The sequence below is a fragment of the Enhydra lutris genome, unplaced genomic scaffold, assembly GCF_002288905.1.
Source record: "Enhydra lutris kenyoni isolate GAN:26980312 unplaced genomic scaffold, ASM228890v2 scaffoldscaffold67, whole genome shotgun sequence".
Classification (NCBI taxonomy): domain Eukaryota; kingdom Metazoa; phylum Chordata; class Mammalia; order Carnivora; family Mustelidae; genus Enhydra; species Enhydra lutris.
The window spans coordinates 767872-788366 of record NW_019154151.1 but is presented as its reverse complement, the minus strand read 5'-3'; positions in this window follow the sequence as shown (position 1 = coordinate 788366).

Sequence of the window (20495 nt, the reverse complement as noted above, 5' to 3'; positions counted from 1 at the left end):
TTTCATTTTTTTCACCATTATAAAGTTATCTGTTTCTGAAATATATAGTCTTTATTGTATTGAGGTAGATTCCTTCAATTCCTACGTTTGTTGAGTGTTTTGATCATTAAAGTGTGTTGAATTTCATCATTTTTTTCAGCAGCAATTGAGATTATCACTTTTCCTTCATTCTGTTAATGTAGTGTATTAAATTGAAAGATTTTTGTATATTCAACCATTCCTACATTCTAAAAAAATAATTATAGTTTGCCTTGGTGCATATTCCATTTACTATACTGTTGAATTCAGTTTGGTGGATTTTATTGAAGATTTTTGCATCAATATTTATAAAAGATATTGGTCTGTACGATTTCTATTCATATAATATCATTGCCTGGCTTTGGTATTAGAGTAATGCTGGCTTAATTAGAAGTGTTCCCTCTTCTTCAAATTTTTGAAAGACTTTGAGAATAATTTATTTTAATTCTTTTAATGTTTGGTTGAATTCATTAGTGGAGCCATTCTAGAGGAGTGGTTTTTTGGGGGGTGGGTATTCAACTTCATTATAATTTATAGAAATTTTTTAAAATTTCCATTTTTCTTCATGATTCAGTCTTGGTAAGTTGTTCATTTCTAGGAATATGCAAATTTCATGTACATTATCCATTTTACTGACAATTTTATTGGCATTGTTCATGGTACTTTCTTAAAATTCCTTTTATTTTTGTGACATTGGAAATAATGTTCTATCACTTCCGATATTAGATATTATAGTCTTCTCTCTTCTTTTCTGTCAAAATAAGGAGTATATTACCCTTTTAGAAGAATCATCTTTTGATTTTGTTGATTATTCTATTTTTTTTATTTTTGAATTTTGTTGATCTCTGTTTAATCTTTATTTACTTCCTTTCATTAGTTACCTATAGTGTAGAGTTGAATTGTTGAGTTGTATTTTTTCTTTTCTTTCTTTTTAATATAAACATTTGCAAGATACAAATATCCTTCATTGGATTGTTTCTGCTGCATCCTTTAAGTTTTGGCATTTTGTACTTTAATTTTCATTTATTCCTGAATATTTAAAAATTTCCTTTGACTCATTGTTATTTAAGAGTATGTTTTTAAAGTTCTGCATAATTGTGAATTTCCAGTGTTTTTCTGCTGTTGATTTCAAGTTTTACTCCATTATGATCAGAAAATATACTTTGTATGATTTCAATTGTTTATAAATACTCACTTTGTGACCTCATATGTGGATCATTCTTGGTTATTTGTGTACTTGAGGTGATCTATATGAGCCTTTCAGGCCCAATTAGTCTATGCTAATGTACATGCCTTCTATTTCTTTTTTTCTTAAGATTTTATTTATTTATTTGTCAGAGAGAGAGAGCGAGCACAGGCAGACAGAGTAGCAGGCAGAGGCAGAGGGAGAAGCAGGTTCCCTGCCGAGCAAAGAACCTGATGTGGGACTCGATTTCAGGACACTGGGATCATGACCCAAGCCAAAGGCAGCGGCTTAACCAACTGAGCTACCCAGGCGTCCCGTGCCTTCTATTTCTTTATTGATCATCTATATGGTTGTTAGATCCACTATTAAGTGGGGTATTGAAATTCCCTATTATTAATGTAAAGCTATTTATTTCTTCTTTCATTTCTTTCAATGTTTGCTATGTAAGTTCTGATGTTTGGTGCATATATTTATAATTGTTATTCTGGTAAATTGATGTTTTTATTAATATATATTGTCTTCTTTGTTTCTTGTAACAGTTTTGGACTTAAAGTATATTTGTCTGATGTTGGTATAGCCACCACTTTTGGTTTCTATTTGCATGGAATATCTTTTGAGGTATCTCAATAAGATAAATATCTCAAAATATATTTATATATGCACACTATATAAGGATAGATAGGTGATAGATAGAGATCTCCTTAGGTCTAAAGTGCCTCTTGTAGACAGTATAAAGTTGGATCTTGTTTGTTTGTTTTGAGATTTTACTTATTTATTTGAGTGAGAGAGAGACAGACATAGTGACAGAGAACATGAGCAGGGAGGAGAGGGAGAGGCAGGCTTCTGCTGAGCAGGAAGCCTGACATGGGGCTCAATCCCAGGACCCTGGGATCATGACCTGAGCAGAAGGCAGATGCCCAACTGACTGAGCCACCCTAGTGCCCTATCTTGTTTTGTTTTGTTTTAATCTATTCTTTCAGTTTATGCACTTTTATTGGAAAGTTTGATTCATTCACATTTAAAATAATTAATAGTAGGGAAACATTTATTCCATTTTGCTATTTATTTTATGTACATCTTATGGTTTTTATTTTTCCTCTTACTGTCTTCCTTTCAATTTAGCTGATATTTGTACTGATATATTTTGATATCCTTCTTTTCTTTTTTTGTGTGTTCTTTTGCCATCTTTTTTGCAATTTTCAGGGGAATTACATATAAAATCCTAATGTTATGAAAAACCTATCTTTAATTGATATCAAATTGACTTCTGTCACATAAAATATAATGTCTTCCTTTGCAGCTCCATCCCTAAATATTTCTCTTATTTATACCACAAACTGTACATTTACAAAATGTTTATCTAGTAATATACACTTATTATAAATGTTTATGTTTCTATCTTTTAAATCAAATAGAAAATGAAAAGTGGAGTTACAAATTAAAGTTATAATGATACTGATTTTTGTGTTTTTTACTGTATTCATTTTACCAGACAGATGTACGTTTTTGTATGGCTTTGTCTTCTTGTCTAGCATCATTTTATTTCAACTTGAAGGACACCCTGTATCACGACTTGCAGGGCAAGTTTGGTATTAATGACCTCTCTTAGCTTCTTTGTAGAAATATCCTAATTTTGCTCTCACTTTTGAAGAATAGTTTTGGTGGATAATATATTTTTGGTTGATAAGTTTTTGTTTTGTTTTGTGTTTTAATCTTTTTCAGCATGTCAAAAATATCATCCTACTGCATCTGGTCTCCAAGGCTTCTGCTGAAAAATCCAATGTTAATACTTTCTGGATACTTTAACATGATGAGTCACTTTTTCTTGCTGCTATCAAGATTCTGTATATATTTTTTCTGGCTTTGTCTAAGATAATTTGAACATAGAGTTGTGGGCCCATATCTGGACTCTCTACTCTGCTCCAATGGTCTATGTGTCTGTTTCTGTACCGGCACCATGCTGTCTTTATGATCACAACTTTGTAGTAAAGCTTGAAATCAGGCAACGTGATGCCCCCAGCTTTGTTTCTCTCTTTCAACATTTATTTAGCAATTTGGGGTCTTTTCTGGTTCCATATAATTTTAGGATTGTTTGTTCCAGCACTTTGAAAAAAAGCCACTGGTATTTTGATCATGATGACATTGAAAGTATAGATTGTTCTGGGAAGCATAGACATTTTAGCAATGTTTAGTCTTCCCATCCATGAGTATGGAATGCTTTCCCGTCTTTTTGTGTCTTCTTCAATTTCTTTCATGAGTGTTCTGTAGTTCCTCAAGTACAGATATTTTACCTCTTTCGTTGGGTTTATTCCCAGGTATCTTATGGTTCTTGGTGCTCTAGTAAATGGAATTGAGTCTCTCATTTCCTTTTCTAAATATTCATTGTCAGTGTATAGGAAAGTAACTGATTTCCATGCACTGATATTGTATTCTGCCACATTACTGAATTGCTGCAGGAGTTCTAGTAGTTTGGAGGTGGAGTCTTTGGGTTTTCCATATAAAGTATCATGTCATTTGTGAAGAAAGAGAGTTTGACTTCTTCTTTGCCAATTTGAATACCTTTTATTTCTTTTTGTTGTCTGATTGCTGTTGCTAGGACTTCTAATACTATGTTGAACAAGAGTGGTGAGAGTGGGCATCCTTGTCGTGTTCCTGATCTCAAAGGGAATGTTGTCAGCTTTTCCCCTTTGAGGATGACATTCACTGTGGGTTTTTCATGGATAGATTTTATGAAGTTGAGGAATGTTCCCTCTATCCCTATACTTTGAAGTGTTTTAATCAGAAAGGGATGCTGTATCTTGTCAAATGCTTTTTCTGCATCAATTGAGAGAACCATGTGATTCTTCTCTCTTCTCTTATTGATTTGTTCTATCACATTGGTTGACTTATGAATGTTGAACCACCCTTGCATCCCATGGAAAAATCCCATCTGGTCATGGTGGATAATCTTTTTAATGTACTGTTGGATCTTATTAGCAAGGACCTTCTTGATAATCTTGGCATCCATGTTCGTCAGTTTATTGATCTGAAATTCTACTTTTTGATGGAGTCTTGGCCTTGTTTGGGGACCAGGGTAATGTTGGCTTCATAAAATGAGTCTGGAAGTTGACAGTCTCTTCAGTAAATGGTGCTGGGAAAAATTGGACAACTATGTATAGAAGAATGAAACTCAACCATTCTCTTACACCATACATAAAGATAAACTCGAAATGGATAAAATACTTCAATGTGAGGCAAGATTCTATCAACATCCTAGAGGAGAAATAGGCAGTAACCTCTGTTACATTGGCCACAGCAACGTCTTTCAACACATATCTCCAAAGGCAGAGAAAACAAAAGTGAATTTGAACTTTTGGGACTTCATCAAGATAAAAATGTTCTGCACAGCAATGGAAGCAGTCAACAAAACAAAGAAGCAACTCATAGAATGGGAGAAGACATTCTCAAATGGCACTACAGACAAAGGGCTGATATCTAGGATCTAAAAAATTCCTCAAACTCAACACTCAAAAAAGAGATAATCACATCAAAAAAAAAAAAAAAAGGGCAGAAGACATGAACAGACACTTCTCCAAAGAAGACATACAAATGGATATCAGACACATGAAAAAATGTTCATCATCATTAGTCATCAGGGGGATTCAAATCAAAACCACATTGAGATGCCACCTTACTCTACTTAGAATGACCAAAATCAACAAGACAATTAACAACAAGTGTTGGAGAGGATGTGAAGAAAGAGGAACCCTCTTACACTGTTGGTGGGAATGCAAGTTGGTACAACCACTTTGGAAAACAGTGTGGAGTTTCCTTAAGAAATTAAAAATAGATCTACCCTATGACCCTGCAATTGCACTACTGGGTATTTACCCCAAAGATACAGATGTAGCGAAAAGGGCCTTCTGTACCCCAGTCTTCATAGAAGCAATGGCTACAATCAGCAAACTGTGGAAAGAGCCAAGATGCGCTTCAACAGACAAATGGATAAAGAAGATATGATCTATATATACAATAGAGTATTTTGCCTCCATTAGAAAGGATGAATACCCAACGTTTGTATCAATATGGATGGGACTTGAGGAGGTTATGCTAAGTGAAATAAGTCAAGCAGAGAGATTCAATTATTCAGTTTCACTTACTTGTGGAGCATAATGAATAACATGGAGGACATTAGGAGAAGGGAAGGAGAAGTGAATTGGGGGAAATCAGATGGAGAGATGAACCATGAGACTGTGAACTCTGAGAAACATACTGAGGGGTTAAGGAAGGGATGAGGATGAAGGGCTGGGTGATCCTGGTGGTGGGTATTGAGGAAGGCATGTATTGCATGGCACACTGGGTGTGGTGCATAAACAATGAATCTTGGAGCACTGAAGAAATAAAATGAATTAGAAAAAGGTTCTGTATATATGTGGCTTTTAATGGTTTGATTATAATGTGCCACTGTGTAGGTCTCTTTGGGATATTGTTCAGTGAGCTTGTATTTGAATGGGGAGCTAAGATGGTGGCACAGTATGAGAACCCTAGGCTTGCCGCCTCCTTCAAACACAGCTAGATAAATATCAAATCATTCTGAATAGTCAATAAATAGACCTAAAGAGAGACCAAACACACTGCATAACTAGAGGGAGAGAAGAGGCCACATTAAGAAAGGTAGGAAGTGTTGAGTCATGGTTTGGTGGAGAAAATATTTCACGTGCTGTGGAGGGGAGGGAATCCTGGCCATGGAGAAAGGTGAGAGAGAGAGAGCAGAGTCCACAGGGGATCACACAGGGACAACACTTCCCCAAAGACATTGGATGGGAAAATGCGAAAGCTGATTTTCATAAGCTTTTGCAATTAGCAGTGCTCAAAAACTGGAGTTTTATAGATCTTTGGCATGTCTGGGATAGAACTCTGAGGGCACTACCCTACTGTTGAAAAGAAGGATAGCAGGTAATTGGGGGCAGAAGGTGGTGTGATCTGAGGATCACACAAAACAGATGTGGAGAGACTATTCTCTGTTCCTGGAGTGCATCTGTGAAGGGTGGCATTGACTCTCTGGGGGCAAAAGAGCCAGCAAAAGCCACTTCAATCCCTTGCTCCCCAACATAGTTGCAGAGATAACTGCTGAGGCAGCTAACCTGTTTATCCTGCTTTTCTCCAAATTCCAAGCACCTGTGCTCTGGTGTGACTGGTGTGTTCTGATGACCCTTTCTGGGTCAAAACTGTATAAATCCCAGACACTACCCCAGAAGACCAGCACAGGTCCCTACCATATCAGGTCCCTAAAATTTGGAATTTTTGAAGTCAGCCAGATTGGCTGGTTTAGAGCCTAAAATAATCTGCATTGCTCCAGGAAGGCAACCAATCTGGAGACAGGCAGTGTGAAAACAGTTATCTAAAAAAATCCTAGAACAGACTAAAGTAACTATTCACTCTTCTGGGAGGGCTTCCCTCAGAGCACTAGACAATGGCTCCCAACTCCTGGGACAAAGGGACTGGCTGGTGCCATTTCCCTCCCCCACACCTCAGCCTAAAACAATCTCAGTAAACAGAACGGCCAGCACACTGGCTACTTAAAACAAGCCCTGCTCACTGTACTCTGTTGATACTGCTTTTCTTGAGAAAGTGTGCCTAAGGACCAGCACAAACACCTGCATATACCACATCTACTGACCATAGACTTCTGCAAAACTTCTAGTTCTAGTGGAAATAACATCAGGTCTCATTTAAGAAGCAGACCACAGCATACCTAGTTAAAACTTGCCACACTCTGGCCAAGCTCCAAACAGTGCCCACTGCAGGTAAGAACCCCTACAGATGACTGACTTGAGGGATACAGCAGGCAAAAACACAGCAGCAGAGTACATGCAACACCCACAAAAAATACTTCTTGAAGCATCAGGTTTTGGACACTATAGGACCTCTTCTTCATAAAGCCATTACTATCAGGAGCAAAAAATGTAACAGGATTCTCTAACACAGAGAAGAAAATAGAGACGTAGAAAAAATGCCAAGACTGAGGAATTCACCAAAAAGGAAAGAACAAGAAATGGCCACAATCAGATATCTAATTGAAGCAGATATAAGTAATATGCCTGATGAAAAATTTAAAGTAACAGTCATAAGGATACTCAATGGGCTTGAGAAAAGCGTGAAAGGTATCAGGGAGACCCTTACCACAGACATAGAATAACTAAAAAACAATCAAACAGAAATGAAAAAAATAGTATCTGGGATTTGAAACCAACTGAATGTAATGACCACAAGAATGGAAGAAACAGAGGCAGGAATAAGGGAATGAAACTGAACAAAGTAGAGAAAGAACAACTATGAATTATGAGGGTAGACCTGGGAACTCGGAGTCCATCAAACACAATAGCTTTTGTATAGTAGGAGTCTCAAAAGAGGAAAAGAAAGAAAAGGGGCAGATAAATAATTTCAGGAAATAATAGCTGGAAATTTCCCTAATCTGAGGAAGCAAACATATCTAGATCCAGGAGTCACTGAGAATTCCCATCAAAATCAACTAAAGTAGGCCAACTCCAAGACATTGTGTAATTAAATTTGTAAAGTATAATGATAAAGAAAAAAATCCTAAAAGCAGCGAGACAAAGGATGTCACTCACTTACAAGGAAAGGCCCATAAGTTTAGCAACAGAATATCTCCACACAAATTTGGCAAGCCAGAAGTAAGTGGCATGATGTACTCAATGTGCTAAATGGGAAAATATGTAGCAAAGAATACTCTATCCAACAAGGCCATCATTCAGAATAGAAGATTAAAAGAGTTTCCCAGGCAAACAAAACCAAAAGGCGTTCATGACCACTAAACCTGCCCCATGAGAAGTATTAAAGCAGACTCTTTGAGCAGGAAGGAAAGACCAAAAGTGATAAAGACTAGGAAGGAACAGAGAAAAAATCCAGAACTAACAACAAAACAAGATATACAATGACACTAAATACATATCTATCAATAATTACTCCGAATGTAAATGGATAATCAAAAGACATAGGGTGTAAGAATGGGTGAAAAAACAAGACCTACCTATATGCTCCCCAGAAGAGACTCATTTTAGACTTAAAGATACATGCAGATCAAAAGTTAAGGGATGAAGAAACATTTATCATGCAAATGGGCATAAAAAAAGAAAAGCTGGAGTAGCAATGCTTACGTCAGAAAAAAAAAAACAGATTTCAAATCAAAAACTGTAATGAAAGATGAAAAAAGACACTCTATCATAATAAAGGGGACTATCCAACATGAACATCTAGCAATTGTAAATATTTATGCCCCCAAAATGGGAGCTCCCAAATAAATAATACAATAACAGACATGAAGTAACTCATTGATAATAATACAATAATAGTATGGGACTTTAACACTCCACCTATCTCAATGTACAGTTCATTTAAGCAGAAAATCAACAAGGAAACAATGACAGGGATAACAGATATATTCAGAACATTTCATACTAAAGAGCAGAGTATACATTCTTTTCGAGTGTACTTGGGACATTCTCCAGAACATGTACCGTGACACAAATCAGGCCTCAACAAATACAAATAGGTTGAGATCATACCATGTGTATATGCATATTTTCTGACCACAAAACTTTGAAACTTGAATTCAACCACAAGAAAAAAATTTGGAAAGAACACAGTACATGTAAGTTAAAAAACATCAAAGATGGAATGGGCCAAACAGGAAATTAAGGAAGAAACAAAAAATACATGGAAACAAATAAAAATGAAAACACTTTGGTCAAAACCTTTGGGAAGGAGAAAAAGTAGTCATAAAATCAAGTATATAGCAAAGGAAGCCTACCTCAAGAAGCAAGAAAAATCTCAAATAAACAACCTAATAAAGAGTAGAGAAGAAATAAATGATATTGAAACTGGAAAAAAAAAAACTGTAGAACAGATCAATGAAACCAGGAGATGGTTCTTTAAAAAATTAATAGAATTGTTAAACCCCTACCAGTCTTACCTTACCTAATATTTTATAAATCAGGAAAGACTATCCAATGGAAAAAATACAATCTTTTCAATAAACGGTGTTGGAAAAAAGTAGTGTTGGGAAAACTGGACAGCGACCTGGAAAAGAATGAGACTGGGTCACTTTCTTATAACCATGCACAGAAATAAATTTAAAATGGATGAAAGACCTAAGTGAGACAGGAAACCATCAAAATTCTAGAGGGCAACACAAGCAGTGACCTCTTTGACATTGGTCATACTTTTTTACTAAATATGTCATGTGGGGCAAGGGAAACAAAAGGAAAAATAAGCATTTGGGACTTCATCAAAATAAAAGCCTTCTGTATAAGTAAATAAAACAAGGAACAATGGTAAAATACAACTCTCAGATTGGGAGAAGATATTTACAAATGACATATCTGATAAAGAGCTAGTATCAAAATCTATAAAAGCTTATCAAACTCAACACCCAAGTAAATAAAATAATCCAGTCATACAATGGGCAGAAAACATGAATAGACTTTTTTTCCAAAGAAGATATACAGATGTCTAATAGACACATGAAAAGATACACTCATCATCAGGGAAATACAAATCAGAACTACAATGAGATATCATCTCACACCTGTCAGAATGACTACAATTAGCAAAACAGGAAACAACAGGTGTTGGCCAGGATGCAGATAAAAAGGGAGCCCTCTTACACTGTTAGTGGGAATGCAAACTGATGCAGACACTCTGGGAAACATTATGGAGGTTCCTCAAGAAATTATAAATAGAACTACCTTATGATCCAGCAATTGCACTACTAGGTATTTACCAAAAAGTTACGAAAATACTGAATTGAAGGGATGCATACACCCTGATGTTTATTGTAACATTATCCACACTAGCCAAATTATGGAAAGGGTGCAAATTTCCATTGACTGATAAATGTATAAAAAAGAGGTGGTGTGTGTGTGTGTGTGTGTGTGTGTGTGTGTGTGTGTGTGTAATGGAATATTACTCAACCATAAAAATAAATGAAATATTGCCATTTGCAACATCATGATGGATGGAGCTAGAGAGTATTATGCTACGCAAAATATGTCAGTCAGAGAAAGATCATATGATTTTACTCATATGAGGAATTTAAGAGACAAAACAGATGAATATGGAGGAGAGAATAAAAAAGAGAAGCAAACCAAGAACCAGACTCTTAGCTACAGAGAACAAACTGAGTGTTGCTGGAGAGGAGGTGTGCAAGGGAATGAGTTAAATGGGTGATGGGTATTAAGGAGGGCACTTGTGATGAGCACTGGGTTTTGTATGTAAGTGGTGAATCACTAAATTCTACAGCTGAAACTAAAAATAATAAAAAACAAAAAAGGAAACCAGGTGATGGCTAATAGGGAGGGCATGTATGGTAAAGAGCACTGGGTGTTATATGTAACATGAATTGTTGAACACTACATCACAAATTAATGACGTACTATATGCTAATTCAACATAATAAAAATATAAAATAAAATTAAAAAATACAGTGGAGGGAGATAGCATGTGAAGATATATATGAAACCAGATTGACCATGAGTTGGTAATTGTTGAAGCTGGATAATAAAGGAATGAAGATTTATTATACTATTTTATCTTTGTATATGTTGGAAATTTCCCATAATAAAAATTGAAAAATATGGATAAAAACCAAAAATATAAAAATAAAATATAAAAATCCATTTCTTTGCTCAATTTTTGGAATTTTTCAGGTATTACTACTTCAGTTACACTCCCTGAAAACTTCCCTTTTTCACATCATTCTGGTACTCTCATAAAGAATATATTGGTCCAGGTGCTGCTTTTCCTTATTCCCTTACTCTATTAACTTTTCTTTATTCTCATTTTTCTTTGTTGTTTTTCAGACTCTATCATTCAAATTACCTGTCTCCAAGTTGTTGGTTCTCTTTTGTATCTGTTTGAGTTGGCTGTTGAATGCTTCTAGTGCATTTTTCAATTCAGTTCTTGTTTATTTCAGCTCCAGAATTTCTGTGGTTTTTTTGGGGGGGGGATTTTTCTGTTTTGATATTCTTATTTTATTCATATATTATTTTCCTGATATCCTTTAATTCTTTTTTTGTGTTTTCCTTATGTTCTCGAGCATATGTAAGACAGTTTTTAATGGAGTCTTTAACAAGATTTGGTGTGTGTTTCTTCAGGAATAATTTTTAAAGATTAATTTTTGATCATTTGAATTGAACAAGTTTCCCTCTTGTTTTCTTATGCCTTGTAAACTTTTATTGAAATTTTGGTGTTTGAAGAAGCAGGCACTTCTTTCATTTTTTTTTTCAGATTGTTGTGGAAAATCTTGACCCCCTTAATATCAGAATGGAATAAAAGATCAACACATTCTCAGGTCTTTTCCGGACATCCATTTTGACTGGGCCTGTTTGTCTCCTTTTTTCCCTATTTTTCTAAGGAGATATATATCTATATCTTTATCTATCTATATCTATATTTGTATCTCTCTATATAAGTAAATATAGAATTTACCAACTGGTCTCATGCTAGCTTTTCTGGAGAACATATGTGTTGTACTATATTTTGCTGTTAATCCATTTTCTTTTAATGGTAGTAAGAATAAAACATAATTTCTACCATCTTAAAATTCTAAGTGTTCAATAGAATATTAAAAGTAGGCACAATTATCTATAGGGATTTTTAGAATCTATTTGTCTTGTTTAACTGAAACTTAAGGTTCATTGAACACCAACTCCTCTTTTTCTCCTTTCCCCAGTGCCTAGAAACCACTATTCTCCTCTTAATTTCTATGAGATTAGCTACTTAACTCAAGCAGTATTTGTCCTTCTGCACTGATTTATTTCACTTAGCATAATGTCCTCCAGGTTCATCCATCTTGTCACAAATGGCAGCAATTCCTTATTTTTAAAGCTGAATATTTTTTTCTCAGTATATTTATATCATGTTATCCTTGTTCAATCATCAAATCCATGGGTAAGTAGAATGATTACATACCTTGCTGCAATGAAAATGGGAATGCAGATACATTTTAAGATATTGATTGTATAATGATTGTATCTCCTTCAGGTATATAACCAGAAGTAGGATAGGATTACAGGATCACATTATATATGTGTGTGTGTGTGTGTGTGTGTGTGTGTGTGTTTATACATACATATATATATATATATATATATTTGATGAACCTTCATAGTGTTTTCCATAGTCACTGAACCATTTTACATGCCTATCAAGAGTACTCAAGGATTCCAATTACTCCACATCCTCATTAACACTTGTTACCTCTTATCCTTTTGATAATAGCTACCTTAACAAGTTGAGGTGATATCATTTTGCAGTTTTAATTTGTAGTTCCCTGATGGTTAGTGGTTTTGAGCATCTTTTCATATTCATGGTAACAACTTATATGTCTTCTCTTAAGAAATGTCTATTTTAGTTCTTTGCCCATTTTTAATTAGTTAATTATGATTAATATGCTTTCTTTTGCTATTGTCATTAATATCTAAATATTTTGGATATATATCAGATCTATAATTTCAAATATTTTCTCACATTCAATACGTTTCCTGTTAGATCTATTGATTGTTCACTGTGCAGAAGCTTATAGTTTGTTGTACTCAAGATTGCCTGTTTTCACTTTTATTGCTTTTGGCTTAGCTATGGTATTAAAAAAATTACTAAGACCAATATCATGAAGCTTTTCCCTTGTGTTATCTTCGAGGATTTTTACAGTTTCAGGTCTTACATTGAAATCTTTAATGCATTTTGAGTTGCCTATTTCAAGCTGACAATAACTTAACATTTTTAAAGTTTTTACTTATTTATTTATTTATTTGAGAGAGAGAGAGAGAAGGAGAAAGAGAGAGAGGGAGAGACAGTTGGGAGAGGACCGGAGGGAGAGGGACAAGCAGACTCTGCTGAACACAGAGCCTGACACAATGCTCAATCCCATGACCCTGAGATCATGACCTGAGCTGAAGCCAAAAGTTGGACACCCAACCAACTGAGCCACCCAGAAACTCTGACAATAACTTTAATCATATTCAAAAATTCTACAACTTATTTCTCCCCCTCAAACACTCTGTGTTGTTTATTTCACAACTTACCTATTTTTATATTATGTATTAATTAACAATTTTAGTTATTGTTATTCTTAATACTTGTATCCTTTTAAATATTTTAAGTATTTTATTTATTTGACAGAAAGAGATCATAAGTAGACAGAACAGCAGGCAGAGAGAGAGGGGGGAGCAGGCCCCCTGCTGAGCCCCAGTGCAGGGCTCGATCCCAGGTCACTGAGATCATGACCTGAGCTGAAGGCAGAGGCTTAACCCACTGAGCCACCCAGATGCCCCAATATTTGTATCTTCTAAATTTTATACTAGAATTAAAAAGTGGGAGTGCCTGGGTGACTCAGTAGGTTGGGGGTCTGCCTTTGCTCAGGTCATAATCTTAGGGTCCTGGGATCAAGAACTGTATTGAGATCCCTGTTCAATGAGGAACATGCTTCTCCCTCTTTCTCTGCCCCTCCCCCCACTGCTTGTGTTCTCTCTTGCTCTGTTCTCTCTCTCTCTCTCAAATAAAGAAATAAAATATTTTTATAAAGTGATTTACATTCCACCTTACAGTATTACAGTATTCTGTATTAATCTATTTTACATTTCCTAGTAGTGTTATAGTTTAACATGCTGTCATATACTAAGTGTTGTATTATGGGCCAGGATTTTGGAGATACACTCCATTCATCTCCCCCATTCTCCATGGAGAAACCTTGAATTCTGTATCTTCTCAACATCAGAGAACAGTGCTGGCTGCACCAATGCCCTGCTCCTCCCCCCACCCCCAACTGCCACTAGGTGTCTGAACTATGCTGGTTCCATCAGTGTTCTTTGGGAAGAGACAGAAACCAGCCCCTCAGGCAGCACTCTGAAAAGCTGGAGAAACACAATCCATCTCCCTCCCTCCTGGAGAAGATGTTTCAGATTCTCTCAGTCTTGCAGAGCTGTGCCAGTGGCAGTAGGCTATCACTTTGATTTCCTTCCTTCCTTTGTTTTCAACTGCCCACAGACATCTAAATATACCGGTTCTACCAGCACTCCATGTAGGGTGAGATAGAAACCAACCCCTCTGTCAGTGCACTGAAAGGCCAGGACATTGAAGTTGTGCTCCATTTTCTCTTTAACCTGAAGAAGTAATGACTGGAGGTGATATCTCTTGGTGTTGGGCTATGTCAGTTTGGAGGGAGACATTGATGTGGGTAAAGTGAAATTATTCTTACTTTTCCAATACTGTTGTTCTGAATTTTGTGTTCACCTGGACTACTGCAACTTCCTAACTGGATGCTCAACTTCTCATAATAGCATTTTGGTGCGTGTATCATTGTCAAATTGGAGGTACTATGGGAGAATGAGGATTGAGACTTCCAATTCCTCCATCTTAGTCAATGCTTTCCTTTCCTGTGATACTTTGCCCCAGAAATCTATAGGTCTGCCGAGCTCCTGTAGTTTCCATTCATCATAGAAACTGCCACTGCCTCTGAAGCTTCTATCCTGAGAGCCAAAGTATCCTGTCATTACTATCTGAGCCCCAAGGAAAACAGATACCAGTTAGCCTATCAATCCGCACATATGGCAGAATATTGCAAGCAATCTGCATTCTGATTTTTTTTTTTTCTGGCCCAAGAGAGGGAAACAGAAATCAGGCCACTTCCTCTAGATCTCTGCGAGCTCACACTGAGGAAGGAGTGGAGTAAGAAAGAGTAAAAGTGCCATGAAATTTCTTTTCATTTTGAATATGGCTTTTGTTTGACATTCATGTGGCTGCTATAAATCTTTGACTTCATTCTAGAGCTCGTATAAAATTAATTAGTCTATAGTTGTTTATTTGAAGTTTTCATGGAATAAACAAGTTCCAGCAGCTTTGTAGCTTGCCATCCTATCGACATTATTCTCTAGTCCATTATTTACAATATTTTACTTTTCATTTTTATAAATGTATTTTATACTTTTTTTACATCTGTTATATCATTTTATGGTTTCCATTTCTTTGTAGATATTTTCACACTCATCATATATTTCCTAAGTACCATAAACCTAGCTACTTAAAAATTTGCATCTGATAATTCAAGCTTATGAATTCTTTGCGGACCTATTTTTGCTGTCTGATTTTTCTGATATTTCCATACATGGTAACATGTTTGTTCGTTTGTTTTTCCTATGAATCTTATTTTGACTGTGAACTGCTTGCTTCTTGGAAAAAAAATAACTGCTGGGATTATTTGAGACTTAGAATAAAGGTGAAATTCTCAGGATAATTTTTGCCTCTTTATGCTTTAGGACGCAGTAACATGAGATTATTATTTTCTGATGGAAGATTTGGATTTTAAAATGTCTGAATAGTGTGAATTTGGGGTGCAAATACTATTAGAACTAGCTTGTATTTATAATTTTTAGGTGCACTTTATTTTAGTCCTACAATGCCTCGTCCTCAACAACTTTCCCTGTAGTTTGTGGGTCAAAAGTGATAGAACATACATACAGTTTATTTCTAGGTGAAACTCACCCAATGGGATAAGTTTGGGGGATCCCAATATTGTGCGGAAGTTATCTCCTGCTTGACACTCCATCTTAGGAATGTGCAGGTTTTTGTTTGCATTTCTTCAAACCCTTCAAGACTATCAAAATCTATTAGATTAGGCCAGAGTTGTTGGTGGGGGGGACCTTAGGGCAAATGTAGCTTAGTGTTTTCCTCACTATCTTTGATTCTTTATTCACTTAATAATTCTTTACCATTTTGTCTATTCTTCCTTTTTTTCAATTAAAGTGCAGTTAACATAAACCATTATATTAGTTTTAGGTGTACAACTTAGTGATTTAATATTTATATTAAATTTGAATTATGAAGTGGTCACCACAATAATTCTAGCTATCTGTTGCCATATAAATTTGTTATATACTATTAACTATATTCTCTATGTTGTATCTTGTATCCCTCTTTCTTATTTTTTTTAATAACTGGAAGTTTATGCTTTTTAATCCTTTGCCCCTATTTTACCCATGCTGCCAGATTGTTCTTTGTATATGTGAGTCTGTTTCTGTTTTGTTTTGTTTGTTCATTTTTTTTTTTTAGATTCCACATATAAGTGAAAGCATATGGTACCTATCTTTCATCTGGATCCATTTCACTTAACATAATACGCTCAAGCACCATCCATGTTGTCACAAATGTAAATATTTAATTATTTTATGGCCAGATAATATTCCATTGCATATATATGTAGACTGCTAGTAATTAAGGTTTTTGAGAGTCAAAGTTATATAGAACTTTTTTTTTTTTTTTTTTTTTTTACTGAGATGGGGATCAGTGTCCTTAACCCCTGCATTGTTCAAGGCTTAACTATAGTTGTTTATTTTTCTCAATACCATTTATTGAAGGCATTGCTTTTTCCTCATTGTATGTCCTTTTGTCCTTTGATAAAAAATTAATTGGCCATATTAACATGGTTTTATTTCTGGCATATTCTGTTCCCTTGATCTCTGCTTTGATCTATGTGTCCGTTACCATATCTATGTGTGCCAGTACCATAGTGTTTTGATTATTATGGCTTTGTAGTATGGTTTGAAATCAGGGAGCATAATACCTCCAGCTTTCCTCTTCTTACTCAAGATGGCTTTGGCTATTTGAGGTCTTTTGTGGCTTCATATAAATTTTAGTATTATTTGTTATAGTTCTGTGAAAAATGTCATCGGTATTTTGAAAAGAATTGCATTAAATCTGTAGATTGCATTGAGTAGTATGGACATTTTAATGATACTAATGCCTCCAACACACGAGCAAAGTATATCTTTCAATTTATTTCCATTGATTTCAATTCCTTCATCAATATCTTCTAGCTTTCAGAGTAGTCGTTCACCTCATTAATTAAATTTATTCCTCAGTATTTTATTCTTTTTGTTGCAACTGTATATGGGATTGCTTTCTTAATTTCTCTTTCTAATGGTTTCTTATTAATTTGTAGAAATGCAATAGATTTGTGTGTATTAAATTTGTATTATTCAACTTGAATGAATTCACCTATCAGTTCTAGTAGTTTTGGGGTGGGAAATTTTATATATATATATATAATGTCTCCAAATAGTGACAGTTTTACTTTTTTTCCAATTTGGATGCTTTTTATTTCTTTGTGTTGTCTGATTGCTGTGGATAGAACTTTTAGTATTATGTTGATTAACATTCTTTCATGTTTTTAAAGAAAACAAAAAAAAATTTCATCCAACATCTTTGATGACTGTTAGTAAGAGTGTTAGTCTGGTTACATAGTTAGTTGTATTACTGGAAATAGAAGACCAGTATTTGTTTTTCAAACCAGAGGTTCTAATTTAAATAGACTATGGGTTCAAATCAAGAGTTAGGAGATGAGATTAAAAAGCACTTAAATATTCTTATATTAAGAATATTAATATTCTTAAATATTCTACAGAGGTGAGTTTTTCTAGTATGTCTCAAAATGTGTTCCATGTATCACTTGCTTTTAATAACCCCAGCTAATTGTGGAAATGAAGATTTCTGGGTCCCACCCAAAACACACAAGATAAAGATGTTTAGTTGAACCCAAGAATCTATATTTTCATCAATCATCCTAGTTAATTCATAAGCATACAAAATTTTAAAGCCCATTGTTTTAAAACTTAAATTAATATAGTTACCTTCCCTTTTGGCATTACATTAAAATACTTCCATGTGAAATAAGAGAAGATAAAGGGAAACCCTTAGGAAAAAAATAGGTCAGTTGTCAAAATCATGGTTATAGACTTGACAACAGAGAGAAATGGGAATCAATTTTACACTTTAATAAAAGTTAACTTTTACATAATTAGAAAAGTACATTTCATAATGGTGTATAAATTTATTAATATAACCAGTAAAGAAGGAAATAAAGAACATTATGTATTCAAAAGCAACAGAGTTTTATTCTTCAATGGTAGTTTTAATCAGAGGTAGAATTTAGACTGTAGGAAAAAAAACTTAAACCATATAGTTCATAACAGAGCATTGGACAACAATTAACTTGGCATGTGAAAGAACAAACATCTTAAATTCTGTAGGGAGTATGTCGGGGAGTCTGACAAGGCAAACCTTAAGGTGTAGTTTTTCTGCCTGCAGATAAATGGCTGCTGCTGTGTTGCCCATCCATATGCCCTCCATCTGCTGAGTTTCCATGAGTGATATTGCACTGGCTATTTTAAGAGGTAGGTTATCTATAAACCAAATACTGTCTATGTTTCAGAGAACTTTACATTTCTCTTTCCTGTTGTTAAAAGCTAAATGACTATTATGAATCAAAACTCTTATTTTATTTTTTAACTTAATTTAGTTTTTTCAGTGTTCCAAGATTCATTGTTTATGCACCACACACAGTGCTCCATGTAATATGTGCCCTCCTTAATACCCACCACCAGGCTCACCTAACCCTCCATCCGCCTCCCCTCCAAAACCCTCAGTTTGTTTCTCAGAGTCCACAGTCTCTCATGGTTCCTCTCCCCCTCCAATTTCCCCCAACTACCATCTCCTCTCTATCTCTCCATGTCCTCCATGTTATTCCTTATGCTCCATAAATAATCAAAACCATATGATAATTGATTATCTCTGTTTGACTTATTTCACTCAGCATAATCTCCTCCAGTCCCGTCCATGTTGATACAAATGTTGGATATTCATCCTTTCTGATGGAGGCATAATATTCCATTGTATATATGGATCATGTCTTCTTTTTTAAAAAAAAAATTACTTATTTATTTGACAGACAGATCACAAATAGGCAGAGAGGCAGGCAGAGAGAGAGGAGGAAGCAGGCTCTCCGTCAAACAGGGAGCCTGATGTGGGACTAGATCCCAGGACCCTGGGATCACGACCTGAGCTGAAGTTAGAGGCCCAACCCACTGAGCCATTCAGGCACCCCATGGACCATATCTTCTTTATACTTTTGTCTGTTGAAGGGCATCTTGGCTCTTTCCACAGCAAAACCCTTATTTAGGATGCTAATACACAATAGGAATATGCATGAGAGAAAATATTTTTTGATAGTTGAAAGCAGATAATGTAATATAGCTATAACGAGATGGATGTCTATGAATTTAGTTTACTCTTCCACAGATAATTTAATATCTTTGACTTAGTGATAATTCTGTAGTGCAAATGTGGGGAAAGTAACAGTATTTAGAAGTTATCTTTTAGGAAAATGGAGGACCTCTGCAAATTGTGTTAAAAATCATCATGTCTATCTTTTTAGACATTAGGGTGCATCTGATTTTACTCTATTCATATATATAATCCATTGTAACCTTTATAATGTTGGAAAAAAAGAATATGTTATGGGCAGAAATACATGAAAGTGACCCCTAATGAGCTACACTCTTCTACATTCCCTTCCCCTAGATTTTGGGTAGACTCTGTGATGTGCTTCTAGCAATAGTATATAGCAAATGTGATGGCGTGTTATTTTTTTATTATTATTACATTATATAAGTGTTCATTTTAGCAAATTAAAGTGAAAAATTTCCTGGCCAAGCTTAAAAACTAAGGCACCAATTTGTGATAGAGCTATGTGGCAAATGCGGGTGAATGGCATCTAAGAGCTGGGTGGCAGCCTGGAAGAAAATAAGAATCTGTCTTATAATCTGAGGGAAAATTAAGTGGGTTTAGAAGAGGATGCCAAACTCCAGAAAGAAATACAGCTTAGCCAACACCAGTCTTGTGAGACTCTAAGCCAAAAATCCAGCTAAGCCTTGCTCAGACTCCTGAACCATGGATGGAAACTGTGAGATAATAAGGTGATGTTTCTATCATTGAAATGTATTTTCTAACTGTGAGAGTGATAGAGTTAACCAGTCTGGCTTGCAGCAACATTTTTTTAATACAACTTTAATTCAAATTAAGTGGACAATATGTTCCAAAAACAGAGAATTTTCCTTAATTCCTAGGAAAAGGAGAAGGATATATAATGTTTTTCTACAGTAACATTGGAATTGTTTTTCTTCATCAACTGTAGGTTTGGACAAGCTCTAGGCCTGGTCTTTTTATTTTATTTTATTTTAAAAATTTTTTATAAACATATAATGTGTTTTTATCCCCAGGGGTACCGGTCTGTTAATCGCCAGGTTTACACATTTCACAGTACTCACCATAGCACATACCCTCCCCAATGTCCATAACCCCACCACCCTCTCCCGACCCCCCTCCCCCCAGCAACCCTCAGCCTGTGAGATTGAGTCTTTTATGGTTTGTCTCCCTCCCGATCCCATCTTCTTTCACTTTT